Raw genomic sequence first — 5,683 nt, 5'->3', positions numbered from 1 at the left:
AATATGTGAAAAACCATTAATGAAATAATTTTTTTTCTAAAATAAATAAAAGTTTTAATTTTTATTTAGAAATAATCACTGACAACTTGTGAAACCTTTAAAAGAGACTTTTGGAAAGGTATATCTATGGAACTCAGTGGCATCTTTGATGGGATGAAGCAACAGGTGCTGCAGAACACAAGAAGCACATCTAAAATTGGACTGAACAATACAACCCGATAGTGATACCAGCGTGTACGTGAAGCAGACACCAGACCTGCAGCAGAGAGAGAGATATGACATTTATTCACGCTGACAAATATTTTTAAGCTAAAATGACCTTTATTATAATATATTATACTGATTGCTTGACATGTTGACAGCAGAAACAACCTCACGTGAAATCTACACACATGTCAGGTTGACCTCCATGGGGAAGGTTGCCCTACATCTGTCACAGAGGACAATAACAGGTTGAAAAATCACCTGCATTCCTGTTACAGCGCCCCCAAAAGAATGCTTTGGCATTGCTTAGAGCCATTTTGCACACGTTTGCCACTCCTGAAGCATGCTATGTTGTTAACAACTGTCGCTGCAGATACAAAGAACTTAACAATAAAATACATCTTCAAAATTTAATTTAGCTCACAATAGGTGGACTTTCCACTGCAAATAAGTACATGGAAAAATGCATCACAGATCATTTAATCCTCAGTTTTAAATTTCACTCTGCAACGTGCACAATATCTCAGTTTCGTTTTGGATTGGATCCCTCTAAGTAGCAATCTGCTAATGTGCAGTGTTGGTGTGTGTCTATGTCACCAGGGCCTGTGCTAACCCCTGTGCTAAGGGCCACTCCAGATGGATTTATAAATAGATCCCAAGCCCATCTATTTACACACCGTGCACATCATCACCTCCCTCTGACTATCTGCACTCCACAGCCTCCCAAAATGCAAAAGTCAGGCTGCCTTGGCGCCTGTAGGCCTGCACAAGCACAATCTGATGGAACACTGTGACCCATCTTGCCTGTTAACTCCCTCATCTCTGCTCTCGTTTTATCTCCAACCGTCCTGCTGATTACTTTCCCCTTGTATTTCTCCTCTCATACCACTTGGGCTGTCCATTTTCCTTTCATCTTTGCTTCTGTGGTCAGATCTACTAAATGCAACTTTGCCGGCTGTCTCCCTTTCAGTCACTCCCTCCCTGATCCTTTTACTTCACAGGGCACTGGTAACATGAACAACTGTTCCCATAATATAGTATGTTTACATTAAAACACTTGATATCTCCTTTAGTAACGACTGTTTGGGATGCGTTGTTTTCTGGGAAACAGAGGAACAAGGCTCATGTGACACTTGGGTGTGGAGCTAATGGAGGACCACAGCCTGACAAATGGAAACACATGTTGCACACCACGGAGACAATTGTGTGCCAACACAAAGATGCTAATCGAGGTGCAAATCTGTTTGAGGTCCATGAGGACAGATAGCAGGGATGATGAAAACAGGAGAAACAAGGACAACTATACAAGAAGACTGCTGGTTCTTAATAAAGAACCAGCAAGATCTTATTTTACTGTTCGTACCAAGTCACGGCAGATCTTTGAGAAGACACACCAATCCCAATTATATCAGAAATAGATTTGTTATGTCAACAAGATACGGATTTCAGAATTTCAGAATAGCACAACATTTTAAAGTTTATGAACATTTGCATGGTGTCACAATTTACTTCCTATAAAGCATTGTTACAATTTGCATTTCACATCTCACTAAGTTCCTTTCTTCCTGTCTTTAGAAGAGAGTTTCATGTTCTTTACTAAAAATGTTCAGGGGGTGCATGGATGAAGGAGACAACCAGCTGGAAAATGATGTTCGATGTAACAGATATTTGGACAGATATTTGATAAAAGATGCCATGTCATCAGGATGATAAATGCAAAAGCAGACACCGATATGAGAGCCAGATTGATGACCAGAGTGTAGCAGATAAAGAGTTCATGAGGCCAAATGTCTGAAATGTATCCCCACAGTGAAGCAAAACTCTTGGGCCATCGTGGCCTTATTTCCCCCTACACCCCCAACCTTCTCGGTCACCTGGCTGCTTTTGAAGGTTCAGTGACTTTAATTGCTTGGCCAGGATTCTCTCAATCCTGGTGATATAGAGGCACCAGAAGAACACGTTTGCAGATTTTGTGCTGATTATCTAGTTTGTAGTATGTCATGAGTGAGCATTAACTGAGAATTGTAATGTGTAAATGAGAGAGTTAATTTGCTGTGTTTGTGTGTGTGTGCTTGTATTACTATCTCTTTGTTGACTGATCTCTTTGTGACTTAAACCATCGTAGTGAGGACATTCTGCATTAAGAGGCCAGTCTTTACTACTTCAAGGAACTGTACTATTAAGGTTCAGACTTGTTTTTATGGATCAGGTTAGGTTGAGGTTGAGGGCACATACACACCATGTAATAAGGCTGAGTCCTAACCACAGCGGTTTGATTTCAGCCCTTTTATGCATGCCATCCCCTCTCTCTCCCCCCTTTCCTGTTCCTCTTCAGCTATTCATATCAAATAAAGGCAAGAATCATGAGAAAATAAACCTTTAAAAAAAAGGTAAGGGTTACATTAAGGACATTAGAGTCAGGGGCCAGAGAAGGCATGTTGTGAACAAGGGTCCCCAAATGTGCAGAAAGACAAAAATGTGTGTGTTTCTTAGACAGCAAACACAGCAGTATGTGTAAATGTGGTTGAAATGCAGAGACAGTAGAGAAGTGGAGCGAGGGAGGAGTGTGTTAAGGTGAAAAGGAGGTCAGTGAGAGAGTATGTATTGCAGAGCTGGCGTGCCTCGTGCCATCCAACTAATAAACAAGTCGTGATATTATCATCTGTTAACTATCTGGCATGTTTGCCTTTACTATTCTGCCTTACTTTCTTGCTTCCTCCCCACCTGACTCTTTCACTCCACGCTTGCTTCTCCTCTCTTTCTTCATCTCAGCTATACTTTCCCCGTCATGGAGGAGCAGGGTAAGCAAAGTGGCAGGTTGATGTGTTCAAAGGATTGATCGTTCTTCTTGGCTCCTCTCCTCCTCTCTTTTGCTTACACTGGCTCCATCTGTCAAGCTGTCATCGGGCTTGCCCAGTCGACCTTGTTAGAGCCACCCCACAGGCAGTCACCCTGGAGTCCATGTAGCCCCGATATGTCAAGGGGATGATGAATACCTCCCTCTTGAATTGACTAGGCCCGACCATAAGGTGAGAGCCAGTGAGAGTTTTGTCGTGTGTGACTTCAAAGGTATGTGGAGTAATATTTATATTAGTCAAGTCCACGGAGGCCAATGCAGAGTCAAGTTTCCCTCCCAATGCAGCTGTAATGGTCCCATCTTTTCAACACAAAGAGCCTCTGAAACAAAGGGTCAGGAACTATGGCCTTGATAGGTCCTTACATCTTTGCAAGATTACCACTTGGGATATTTCAGTATATACACTGATAATTAAGGAATTGTATGTTACAGATGACATATATCTAATTATCTGTACATGCAACTTTCTACAAAAATCCCTCATATTCAAATGGTTGAAGATTCTCAATAAATTGTGCATGATATCAGTTGTCATTCTGCAAGTAACTGAGCCAAATATATTCACAGTTCTTAGAAATAATCGTAAAGACAAGAAAGGAAAGCAGACTAACCTGGTGACAGAGTGTAAGTATCTTTGGCTTATCATGGATCACCAACTTTCCACATAGTGATATGTTTGTAACAATATGTATTCTTATATTATATTCTTAAGTTATGCTTAATTTACAAATATGTTGTTGAACATCACCTGTTAATGTACAAAAACACACAAGAATAAATAAGGAATAACTAAAGATGATAAAAAAGAAAGGCAGACATGTTCTCCTCAAATATGTTTCAGCTTGTTTTACTGATGTTTTCATAATTTCCCCCAAAGATACAAAATCATAACAAACTGAGCAAGGTTTACTCCTGTGGCAGTAAATGAAATTATAAGTTAAACTATAGTTAGTTAACTATAGTTGCTACTTTTTCAATCAGTTGATTTATAGAATAGATAAATCACATAACAATTTCCTAGAGCCCAAGGTGACCTCTTAAAATATTTCTTTTTGTCCAAAACCCAAATACGTCATAAATGATAATAATCAAATGATCATCAAATCATTTCACCACAAATTTAAACGAACAAACCGTGTTTGCCATTGAGATTTAAAATCATCCATCTTTCAGGATGAGCAACACATGACTTGGGGGAAGAGAAAACATATGTTTAAAACATTAATATAAAATATGGGTCACTGATTATTACTGCAGAGACATGGGCCTAAACTCACTCCTTAACTCCCCTGTATAGGATTGTGTGCAGAGGCCAAAGACCTTCTTCTGTGTGCACTGCTCCACCTGCTGGGTATATTAAGTAACACAAAAGTCATATTTGAGGCCCAACTATGGTTGGATGCCTGTGTTCAATTGTGTGTCTTACAATTGCTTCATTGTTTAATTTTTTTTCCATTAATAAGACAACAACTCTGAGCAGATTCCAGGAAAAAGAGAGTTTGCTGAGGCTCAGAAGAATCTAAATGCTCTTACAACTAGAGTAGCAAATATATTCAACCTTACACAAATAAGCACCACCCTACACCTCTGATCTTATTTTAAACAAATATAGGGAGTGACATCTTTACATATGTTTGCAAATACTTTTTTAACAAAGGCTTATTAAGGTAAAGGAAGTCCACTGTCTCCTGTGTGTCTATTTACTGAACAAGAGTGCCCTACTTTTTGTGGATGATGACAGTCAGTTTTTTTGTTATTGTTTTGTCTGGTGATCAGACGCTATGCATGCCTCGTGCTATGATATTGAATCTGTATATGTCTATTAAAATATCTGCACAAGGTGACCAATAAAAATGTGCCTGAGAACCAAAGGACAAAAAAAAAAAACAACCTTCACATGAAAGAGATCAGATTATATCTGCATACTAATTTTTTTACCAGATTGAGACAGGAAAAAAAAAAAGTGAAAGGCAAGAAAACCATGATGGTTAGGAGGACAGGGGGAGGAGGAGGCAGAGGAGGAGAGAGGAGAGGGAAGGAGGGGAAAAGAGGAGAAGACAAAAGATTCATAAAACTAAAGCAGCTGTGGACGACAGCAAAAGTTGTGAGTACGAGTTAATTATGCTTCTTTTTCACCTGATTTTAGCACATACTGTAGGAAATACACAGAGGAGCATCTGCACACGCAGTATATATCACATCCAAAGATATTGATGGATATTTCCTATTGATTAGATGTAAAAATGAAATGTAAAGAGTGAATGCTTGGCTGATTAACTGACTCACTGCAGAGTTTATTTGTATATTAATGTGATATCTGGCTGCATACAGAGTTCAGGAAGTACACGCAGCAAAAAAAAACATATCACTCTCACAAACCAATGGCATGCACTGAGCTAAACCAGGACAATCAGAGTTTTTCAATTCAGTAATTGCAAATATGTGACTCTGGGAATACCGGAGCAGAAAACACATAAGTTTGTGGCAAAACTGTGATGCTCCGAAAGGGTTAGTGACGATTGTACAGTTGGAAAGCAGTGATATGTTCTATGAAAAGAAAGCTGGAAAAGAATGTGCGACTGTACCAGAGGAGGGGCGGAGGGGTGCTCAAATAGGGCACAC

At 39.5% G+C, this 5,683-nt stretch overlaps 1 protein-coding gene across 1 annotated transcript in view; it reads left to right on the top strand.

Annotated features, from left to right (window-relative positions):
- Positions 1-5,078: 5,078 nt before the first annotated feature.
- Positions 5,079-5,683, top strand: part of mfap5 (microfibril associated protein 5) — a 3,189-nt gene continuing 2,584 nt past the window's right edge. The window contains exon 1 of the mRNA XM_010750346.2: positions 5,079-5,165. The gene's annotated coding sequence lies outside the window, so the exon portion shown is untranslated. The remainder of the gene's footprint in view (positions 5,166-5,683) is intronic.

Source organism: Larimichthys crocea, chromosome XIII, assembly GCF_000972845.2.
Source record: "Larimichthys crocea isolate SSNF chromosome XIII, L_crocea_2.0, whole genome shotgun sequence".
In the NCBI taxonomy this organism is placed as follows: domain Eukaryota; kingdom Metazoa; phylum Chordata; class Actinopteri; family Sciaenidae; genus Larimichthys; species Larimichthys crocea.
The sequence above is the reverse complement of the archived record's forward strand: the minus strand, read 5'-3'. Positions and strand labels throughout refer to the sequence as shown.